The sequence below is a fragment of the Tubulanus polymorphus genome, chromosome 3 (assembly GCF_964204645.1).
Source record: "Tubulanus polymorphus chromosome 3, tnTubPoly1.2, whole genome shotgun sequence".
Taxonomy (NCBI): Eukaryota; Metazoa; Nemertea; class Palaeonemertea; order Tubulaniformes; family Tubulanidae; genus Tubulanus; species Tubulanus polymorphus.
Window position 1 is genome coordinate 16,448,040 of NC_134027.1, and position 9,742 is coordinate 16,457,781.

The window sequence follows — 9,742 nt, forward strand, 5'->3', positions numbered from 1 at the left end:
AATATAGCTGCAAAGCAGCGATAACGGGTTTTCTGCACAGTCTTAGAATCCTGTTCAACAGTGGATTTCAACAAAGCATTTGATAAGGCTCAACATCGGCCATTACTAAAGAGGCTATTAGGAAACAGTATCAATGATAGGTCGTTAAAATGGCTCAGCATGCTAGCAGTTATCTCTGAACGGAAACTTGTAACCGAAATCAACGGAACGCCTCCTCTTGGAATGAGACGGTCTAACTAGTGGAGTCACGCAAGGTAGTATCCTAAGTCGTCTTCTGTTTAATGTCCTGACAAATGACATACACAGTAATCCAAAATATACCAGACCGAGTAAATTTCCAAAACGACCTTAACACACTGTTCGACCAAAAAATTTAATGTTCCGACAAAACCACGGGGACAAAACCAAAATTATGAATTGTCGCGGGTGACAAAACCAAAATATTGAATTGTCACGGGCGACAAAACAAAAATAATGAATTGTCGCGGGCGATAAAACCAAAATAATGAATTTTCGCGGGCGATAAAACCACAATAATGAATTGTCGCGGGCGTTAAAACCAAAATATTGCATTGTCGCGGCGATAAAACCAAAATAATGAATTGTCGCGTACGACAAAAACAAAATATTGAATTGTTGCGTGCGACAAAACCAGAATAATGAATTGTCGCGGGAGACAAAACCAAACTAGGGGTCCAGGGACACCATGCTCACTTGGGAAGTGGTTTCAAATGCTCAACAATCTAACAATTTCAATACATAACGCCCTCTAATGACCATATACAAAAACCAATGACCTTGAAACCCACCACAATCATAGAACATGTGAGCAGCTATGATTTTGTAATTGATTGTGATAACAAAATATGCCTCGTTACCAATTTAATATGGAAATACTAAGTTATTCTACTATTCAACGCCCCTGGTGACAATATGCAAAACCCAATGACCTTAAAACTCACCACAATCGTAGTACATGTCATGAAATACAACTTTGCAATTGATCATAGTAACAAACTATGCCTAGGTACCAATCTAATAAGGAAAAACTAAGCTTTTCTACTATTCAACGCCCCCTGGTGACTATATGGAATAACTAATGTCCTTAAAAACTCACCACAATCATAGACGATGTCATGAACTACAACTTTACAATTGATCATGGTAACAAAGTATGCCTTGGTACAAATATAATATAGCGATACTAAGTTATTGTATTATTCAACGCCCCCTGATGGCCACATACAAAAACCAATGACCATGAAACTCACCAAAATCATAGAACACGTTATGGGCTACAACTTTCAAATTGAATATAGTAACACGATATGCTTAGGTATCAATTTAATGTGGAAAAACTTTTTCCCACCTACGAATGAGTACTGATGACACCAAGATGGCCGCCAATTGCTTCATAATTGGCTGATCAAAATACCTGTCCCAGGTATAAAACATCCCTCTCTAAAGAATACCCATCAGCAATTGCAATGAGAAATGGCAAACCAGTAGGAAGCTACAGGACCTAGAATTCTGGCCAAAATTGACATTTTTGGGCACTAAAAAGGTCATAGGACGGCCATCTTGAGTCAGATCGACCCAATTTTTTTATGCTGATGGGCCTTTGGTAGATTCAAATATAAACGAAAGATCAAGGTAATTGATCAAAGCGTCTTCAAAATTTCCCACGAAAACTTCGAAAATGTTTAAAAAGTGCTGATTATGGCAAACAACAATGGCTGCCAGTCGGCCATCTTGAATCTGACAGGGCCAGTTTTTGGGCTGACGATGTGTCTAAGGTAGATACATGTATAAACCAAATATCAAGACATTACCTTGAAGCGTCTTCAAAACTTCCCAAAATAACTGGATTCCGTCTATGGACGGACGGACGGACGGACGAACGGACGAAAAGTGAACACAATAGCCCGCTGGGACTAAAGTCCCAAGTGGACTGAAAAAGAATTGTCGCGGGCGACAAAACCAAACTAATGAATTGTCGCGGGTGATAAAACCAAAATATTGAATTGTCGCGGGCGACAAAACCAAACTAATGAATCGTCGCGGGCGATGAAACCAAACTAATGAATTGTCGCGGGTGATAAAACCAAAATATTGAATTGTCGCGGGCGACAAAACCAAACTAATGAATTGTCTCGGGCGATAAAACCAAACTAATGAATTGTCGCGGGCGATAAAACAAAAATATTGAATTGTCGCGGGCGATAAAACCAAAATAATGAATTGTCTCGGGCGATAAAACCAAAATATTGAATTGTCGCGGGCGATAAAACCAAAATAATGAATAATCTTGGGCGATAAAACCAAAATATTGAATTGTCGCGGGCGATAAAAACCAAAATAATGAATTGTCGCGGGCAACAAAACCAAAATATTGAATTGTCGCGGGCAACAAAACGAAAAAAAAAATTGTCGCGGGCGACAAAACCAAAATAATGAATTGTCGCTGGAGATAAAACCAAAGTAATGAATTGTCGTGGGCGATAAAACCAAAATATTGAATTGTCGCGGGCGACAAAACCAAACTAATGAATTGTCGCGGGCGACGAAACCAAAAAAGAATTGTCAGGGCGACAAAACCAAAATAATGAATTGTCGCGGGCGATAAAACCAAAATAATGAATTGTCGCTGGCGATAAAACTAAAATAATGAATTGTCTCGGGCGACAAAACCAAAAACAAGAATTGTCGCGGGCGACAAAACCAAAATAATGAATTGTCGCTGCGAAGGTACAGAGCCGCAACTTTCAGCGACCTTGACACCAAACACGTGAACTATCTAGGTGCGCGAATGTTGTTATGACGTCATAACACTCTAAATAAACAACACTGCGCGGTCTCGCGATACGCGCGTGGAAGGATCTAAAATCTATTCTGCGAAGTATTTTAAATAATATTTATAAAAGAATCCATTTAAATACTGTAATTAACATATAAAACATAAAATTAATTGAAAGCAACATCGCTGGAAGATTAGTTTTAAAACTTTGATTGGTGTCAATCATCAATTACCGCTAGTCAAAATGGCGGCCGTCATGATAAACAAGACGGAGAATTTTCTTAAACTGACTGGATCTGGTATAAAATGTAGTATTTCACATCACAAATGGCCCATGTCCGTTTAAAAGAATAACTGTACCGCACTCAAGGCACCAAGGTTGGAATATGGCTATGGATCATGATAAAATAGTGCGCTACGACCGATAAAATATCAGCTGTCGGTACTCGGTCATGCCATGGTACAGCAGGCCTACTACTACTCTTCTGTCGCATCGAATCGGAACCTGATTCCCGAAGCAGCCAAGGTCCTAACGAGAAGAATAAACGAAACAAATGTAAGTGTCCTGCGCTCAATTCTACGGTGTCTAATTATCTTCAAGTGTCTACTCCATCCACACTTTAATGTAGTCTACAAAAACATGGACAAGCGATACTTTAGATTAGGTTCTCATCAAACAATCTACTGGGGGTTGAGTGTACGTGTAGGTAGTGTACTCACTGCTACTTATCTTATTTTTAGGAAACATTTTTGACAGACCACCGATCTACTAGTGAATGATTTTTCCATGGACCCGAAAAGTAGGCCTAGGCCTCTTAGAGTCGTAAGAAGGTAGGCTATTCATGTCATTTATTTACATAACTATGAAGTCTTTACATAAATTTCCACATGCAATTTTTTTATTTCAAATGCAATGTTTTTTTTTCAGAGAGTTCAGCCTGTTACAGGAACCTGAACAATGCTAATTTAGAGGTCAACTTGTGACTAGATAAGCCAGGTTTACAGGATTGGAGATGATAAAAAGTGAGTAGGCCTCACTGACTGAATGGTAAATACATCATCTGTAGTCATCGCTGCTGTATTGAATCATTTAACTTTCAGCAATCAATTCATTTTTTTGTTTGCTTTTATTCATCTTTAGGTGATGCAGATGTCAAGTACAAGGACATGAAGTTGAATCTTTAAACTGGGGATTGTCAAGATTTTACTTGTTTCCATCTTTTCACTTAGATGTTTGAATAAATCTAAACATATAAAAGAGCTTTTTTTCTTATGCGTATTCGGAAAATTCCTGAAGTCGTGAATTCCTATTCATTCCTACTATCAGAAGAAAATAAGAGAAGCTTCGTCTACACTTGCATCTTATACCGAGGTTATGCGTCTACACTAAGCTCGAAACACGGGTTGAATGCAAAAAGCCAGGTTTTTGAAAAAGGAGTTATATAACCTATTGATAATTGAACCTATGTTCACGAAAAACTCTACAGATGTGGATTCAGTTACTGGAGCTAAATTAAGTGTAGATGCAGCCCTGCAAACGCTGGGTTTATAGGAACCCGCATACTTTGAAACCCGGGTTCAACGAGCTGTAGACGTGGTAATATATATCGCAGTCAGAAAAAGAAGCAAATTGAAAGTACATCAATCTTTTATTTCCAACCTAAAACAATGAGACAGAAGGTTTGAATGCAACAAGCCATTTGAGCAATTGCGGTTACTAATTTGTAAAATGTATTGATATGATATGGAAGACCAACTGCTGAATTCCATGGGTACCATCAGAACCAAATGCACGCTACTTGCCATCTACCTGAAATAAACAAATGTCAATATTATGTTATAAACAAATAAATATGAAAAAAATGCAAATTTCTGCTTGATACAACTTACATTTGAATGGGAAAAATCGGTTATAAAATATCTGCTATGTCTGACAAATAACTGACGAATCCTATAAAACAAAAAATATATTATCTTTAAAATAAAATTAACAATTCAAAGATTTTTGGCAATCTTCCAATACAATATACATAGGTCCCTAGTAGGCCTACGCTAAACACTAACTGAGCCAGACAACCTGATATCCTTTCAAACAAAACTGAATTCGACATTAGATGTGAGATGCGTGAAAATGAGCCATAGGCTGCTTTTCCACGAGAAACAGATCAATCAAATTTATTTCCCTTTAGCCGTTTCCACAACAAGGGTGCGGCACTGTTGGACAGGACAGACACACATTTTCGAGTCAGTATTAATCAATTGTTTACTGTGACTGCGCAGTAATTAGTCAGAATTTTAAGGGAAATCCCCTACAAAAATCGCCCAACCACCCGAAGACCTGCACACAAATTTCTGTGTCAGAGCCAAAATTGAGGTAACGCCTGCGCTTTTACACCATTCTCGTGGAAAATCCTAGTTTAGGCATATTACGCAACGAATTCAATATTTCCTTATGCCAAATTATTCTCATAATAGTCCATCATTTCAGGATTCAATAATTCTATATATCAAAATTGACAGGAGAACAAGATCTAATTACGTATGTTTTCAGATTTCGAATGAACCCAATTATATTCGAGTAAAAGTCATCAAAATTAATAAGGTAAAAACGCTAGCTCATAAAATTAGTTTTGAAGTAGTACGAGAAACTGGGAATATCTCACTTATTTCCAATGCCATATAGACATATAAGGTATCATTCGATTCGTTTTTAGATGGGTTTTAAAACTATTGTGTATTTGGATGACTGAACTGTCTATTCTACCTTAAATTCTTCCAAATCTTTGAGATTTCGGAGGCCCAAAACCGGCAAAATGACAAAATTACTTCTTGGTTTTCAGCGCCGCCCTGGGAAATTAATAAATTAATTTATAGTTATAGTCAAATTGGGGGTTACTCGGGTCGTTTAGTTGTCTGCGGAGTCGAGTAGATTGGTTACCCGTCTGTAACATTGGTTACGGAAACGACTCGTCAGCTTGATGAGTTGTATGTATTATGATTGTGCGCCACCTGCATTTTCCGAAATAATGTTCATATAATTATTTGAAGGGAGGATTGAAATCAATTATCAACGTACATCTGAATATGTAATAGTCCTTAGTAACTTTCTGTTGCAGAGGGCATAGAAAAGATTTTGAAATTATTTAATTAAAATATAAATTTTATTTACGAAAAATAAACTATTATGGTCAGTACAAATTGAAAATTCATAGTGTATTTTTAAGAACAAGCTTACATAGCTTACTGAATACATCACGTACATTTGAATTTTATAAGTGATGGGTAAAAATCAACGTGTGACAGAAAAAAATGTAGTTAATTATTTAACAATATCGAAATATGTGCTCTCTTTTTAAACTAATGGAGTGATACGCAATTAATCACATGGCCTGTATTAAAAGATAGAACATACAAGTTGGATATTTATAAGTCGAAACATGTGAACAGAAACTAAAACTTTGATGTCAGTGACCAGTATCGAATTACACAACGACAATTGGCTTTAAACTCAACAAACAATATTAAAGAATGTTTCAAACAAAATGCTTTATATAATACGGAAGCCCCTAGGTGACATAAGAGATAATTTTTTTCATAATTTCGACTTATTAAGTCGAATTTCGACATAATAAGTCGAATTTCGACTTAATAAGTGACACTAAAAGTGGTCACGGCCGTCGCGTGCACTCATTTCTTTGAAAATCTAGCTTCCTCGCGGAGCGGGACCTGGTGACGCTGCGCCCCACACCCCCTTCGCGCTGAGAAATATCTTATTCCCAGTCAGCAGAGACAGGTTCTAAAGATCATAGAGTGCATCGCTGGAGGGTTTCTGATCCAATTTGAATTGGTGCGGTGGCGCTCTCAATGCGGAAGTTTTTGTGAATTTTTCAGTCGGCGACGGACCTTTATCGTTGTAAGTGATGTAATATGTAAAAAATGCAGGGAAACCTATCTCAATTTGTTTTTAGCGATGCAGCAGAACTAATAAGGAACATTTTGATATATAACGTGACTATATAGTACACTATCCACACTGATCATGTGACACTAGTGACGCGGTCACTTCTTAGTTTGCTTTCGAAGCTATCGGACGTGTGTGGTCAGCTGTTTTGTGGTGAGTTTTGTCTCCTGCGTTTGCCGATTTTCTGTTGTTCCTTTCCGGTAGCATTTGGTATTTTCTTTGGAATTTTGTTTGTGGTTTCCTCTTTAGTTTTCGTCTCCTTTTGCCTGGTTTGGAGACTTCGGTGCAGTCATCTTGGATGAAACACTGGGTTTATTAGTTTTAGTGCAGTCATTTTGGATGAAACACTGGAGTTTATTGATTTTAGTGCAGTCATTTCGGATGAAACACTGGTTTTTATTTATTTTTGGTGCAGTCATTTCGGATGAAACACTGGTTTTGTTAGTTTTAGTGCAGTCATTTAGGATGAAGCACTAGGTTTATTAATTTTGGTGCAGTCATTTCGGATGAAACACTGATTTTGATGTTTGGGTTAAACTGTACCGTGATTTTGGGATTAAGCACGAGCAGATGGTCTTTTAGATTTTCTGGGATAAGTGCAGTATTTTGGATGAAGCACGGGAGATGGATTGATAGTGATTTTATTGAGGCAAAATTCTTGGTCAGGTTAGAAGTACTAGGGTACTTTGGTACATTTTGACCGTCAATGACATTTAGGTTACAGTGCTACATGCGTGATTGCTTTTGCCTTTATTGGGACGTGGGTAAATACTGTAAGTCACAGTGCGTGCATTTTGCTAGGTTTATTTCATTCATAGGCGCATTTCCAAGGTCTGGATTTGGAATTCTTTTGTGGGATTTCATTGGCTATTCAAAATTCGGTTTAATCTTACTGGGCGTGTAAAGGCAATCTGGTCACGTTTTACTTAGTTCTTGGTCTCGTTTTGTAGTTAGCGGTAGTGTTGGGTTAGCATCAAGTCCTGTTAGTCGAATCGCATTTCAGATTCGGTGGTATTAGACTTGTTTGACTGTGTATCGTACAGAGGATATAAGGTGAGTTTGTATTAGTGTATTACTGTCGTATTAGTTCTTGTTTAATTTAAGATGGTGGCTAGAGAAATAATTTCGGCATATGGCCGAAAATTTTACGTTTTTCTGGTCTGGTCACATGTATATATTTGGTTAAACTTTGTCGACGGTTGTTAGGATCAGTTTGCTAATACTTTTAAATTTTATTCCTGGTACGCTGCGGTAGTAATTTTGATGTTCTTTTCGCTTATCTGTTTCAGAGATGGAACCGGTGGTTTTAAAATCGTCAGACGGTTTGAAAACGGTGGACATCATCCCCATGTTATTAAAATTAAGAGGGTTAGATCTGAACGTAGATCGACCTACCGCCTTCGCTAGGTTCGAAAGGCTTAAGCCACTAGAAGCAGCACCGAGGAAGTATGTGGATGATGCGGTATTTTAACTGACTGGTAAAAAGATGAGTGATCTGTTAACGCTGGTGGACTGGGAGAAGGAAGGTCCGCTGCTAGCGCACCACTTGATAATTTTCGCTAACGAGAATGCGAACAAGCTCCCGCAGGTACCGAAGAAAAGGAAGTCAGTGCCCGCACCTAGTACAAGCCGGTTCCTGAACTTCGCTGAAAAAGCTGAAACACTGAAAAGCTGAAACGCTGAAATAAAAACGCTGAAATTTCAGGGAATTTCCGAAAAACGCCGAAATTTCAGGGAATTCCCGAAAAACGCTGAAATCGTGCTAGGTACCGACAATACACGTTTTGAAATTCTTTCCGGGCAGGTGTCCGCTGCCGAGTCCTGAACCGTCTTTTAGACTCTACCTTCGGTTACAGAGACATGCCTTGAGGTCGTCGTCATGTTCGACTTGATCGATTGCGGATTGCGTGGATTGTTAGATGTGTTTTTTGTTTTATGCGCATATACCGGTACGATCTAACAATGAAATTATCACTTCATTTGAATAAATTCTTAATTACAGTAATATTAATTCTCAATATTTTTTCTTATATTTGGTGATTTCTTCCAACTTATCATTGCCAAGTCTCATACAAAAGTAGTAGCTGAATGAAAGTACAGCTAGTAAGGCTGAACCTGATAACCCAAATTAAGTGCTATCATGGAACTTATGACTACTTTGATTCTATTTTGGTGTGAATAAAGGTTCAACCGTCATAGTATACTGTACTTAGCATTACTACGATTGGGTGCCATATTTCTACAATCTCTTCAAGGAAGGAGTCTTGGAGTGTCTTTCGTTCCCGGGTAGGCATCCTCGCTTGCCAGGAGACCAGTATCGCTCCCTAACTCGCTTCCACCTGCCCCCTGGCCTCACGACGCGCGATTTCATTACCGGCGTTTTAGCGAATGACGTCATATATCAACACGCGACAATACTTCCGTTTTCGCTACGTGTTCGCTGATTGGTCCATTAACCGGGAAATTCCATAGATGCCAAATGTCGTTTGTAACAAGCGCTGTGATTGGCCCGACCTGATTCTGGTCGGCTAGTAACGACTCGAGGTCAAGCGGTTCGGAGAACAGCTTTAGTGTAGTGGGTTCGAATCCCTTGACAGGTGAAGATGCCGGGTAGGGTACGGGGTAAAACCTGGTTTACTTTCTCTGTCTACTTGCTGGAGACTACTATCTGCAATGTATTGCAAGTTTTTATTTGTCTGGCTTATGAGAGTCGAACAACGTTTTCCCATACACAGGCTTGGCTTTAGTACTAGATGAAGGCTAGGCACTGCACATTGTGGATTGACTGGAACTCTAAACTCACAAAATTAAACGAGTCAACAAGAAAGATCCAATAATTTGACGTTTGTCTAATTATATTATTTAACAGCTTAAAATAATACTTTACACATTATAAGAATACACAAAAGAAATCAGTTCTTACATTATATCAGAATCAATAGTTCGCTTAACTCGGGCTTGAATTCTGGTTCCATTGCTTTATA

General features: G+C 38.4%; 3 long non-coding RNA genes across 4 annotated transcripts; 2 read left to right on the forward strand and 1 right to left on the reverse strand.

Moving 5' to 3' along the window:
* The first annotated feature begins 3,057 nt into the window (after nucleotides 1-3,057).
* Nucleotides 3,058-4,051, forward strand: LOC141902735 (uncharacterized). 2 transcript variants are annotated; one of them, XR_012618935.1, is made up of 4 exons: nucleotides 3,058-3,353; nucleotides 3,539-3,628; nucleotides 3,726-3,820; nucleotides 3,939-4,051. It is a non-coding gene; the product is annotated as an uncharacterized LOC141902735 (long non-coding RNA). The 2 variants fall into 2 exon arrangements; XR_012618934.1 differs by having other exon boundaries at nucleotides 3,726-3,845; nucleotides 3,939-4,047.
* Nucleotides 4,052-4,443: 392 nt separating this feature from the next.
* Nucleotides 4,444-5,624, reverse strand: LOC141902823 (uncharacterized). The gene is made up of 3 exons (XR_012618950.1): nucleotides 5,562-5,624; nucleotides 4,688-4,748; nucleotides 4,444-4,607 (listed from the first exon to the last, which is right to left on the reverse strand). It is a non-coding gene; the product is annotated as an uncharacterized LOC141902823 (long non-coding RNA).
* Nucleotides 5,625-6,732: 1,108 nt separating this feature from the next.
* On the forward strand, nucleotides 6,733-8,755 carry LOC141902028 (uncharacterized). Its single transcript, XR_012618882.1, has 3 exons — nucleotides 6,733-6,911; nucleotides 7,709-7,811; nucleotides 8,048-8,755. It is a non-coding gene; the product is annotated as an uncharacterized LOC141902028 (long non-coding RNA).
* Nucleotides 8,756-9,742: the final 987 nt, after the last annotated feature.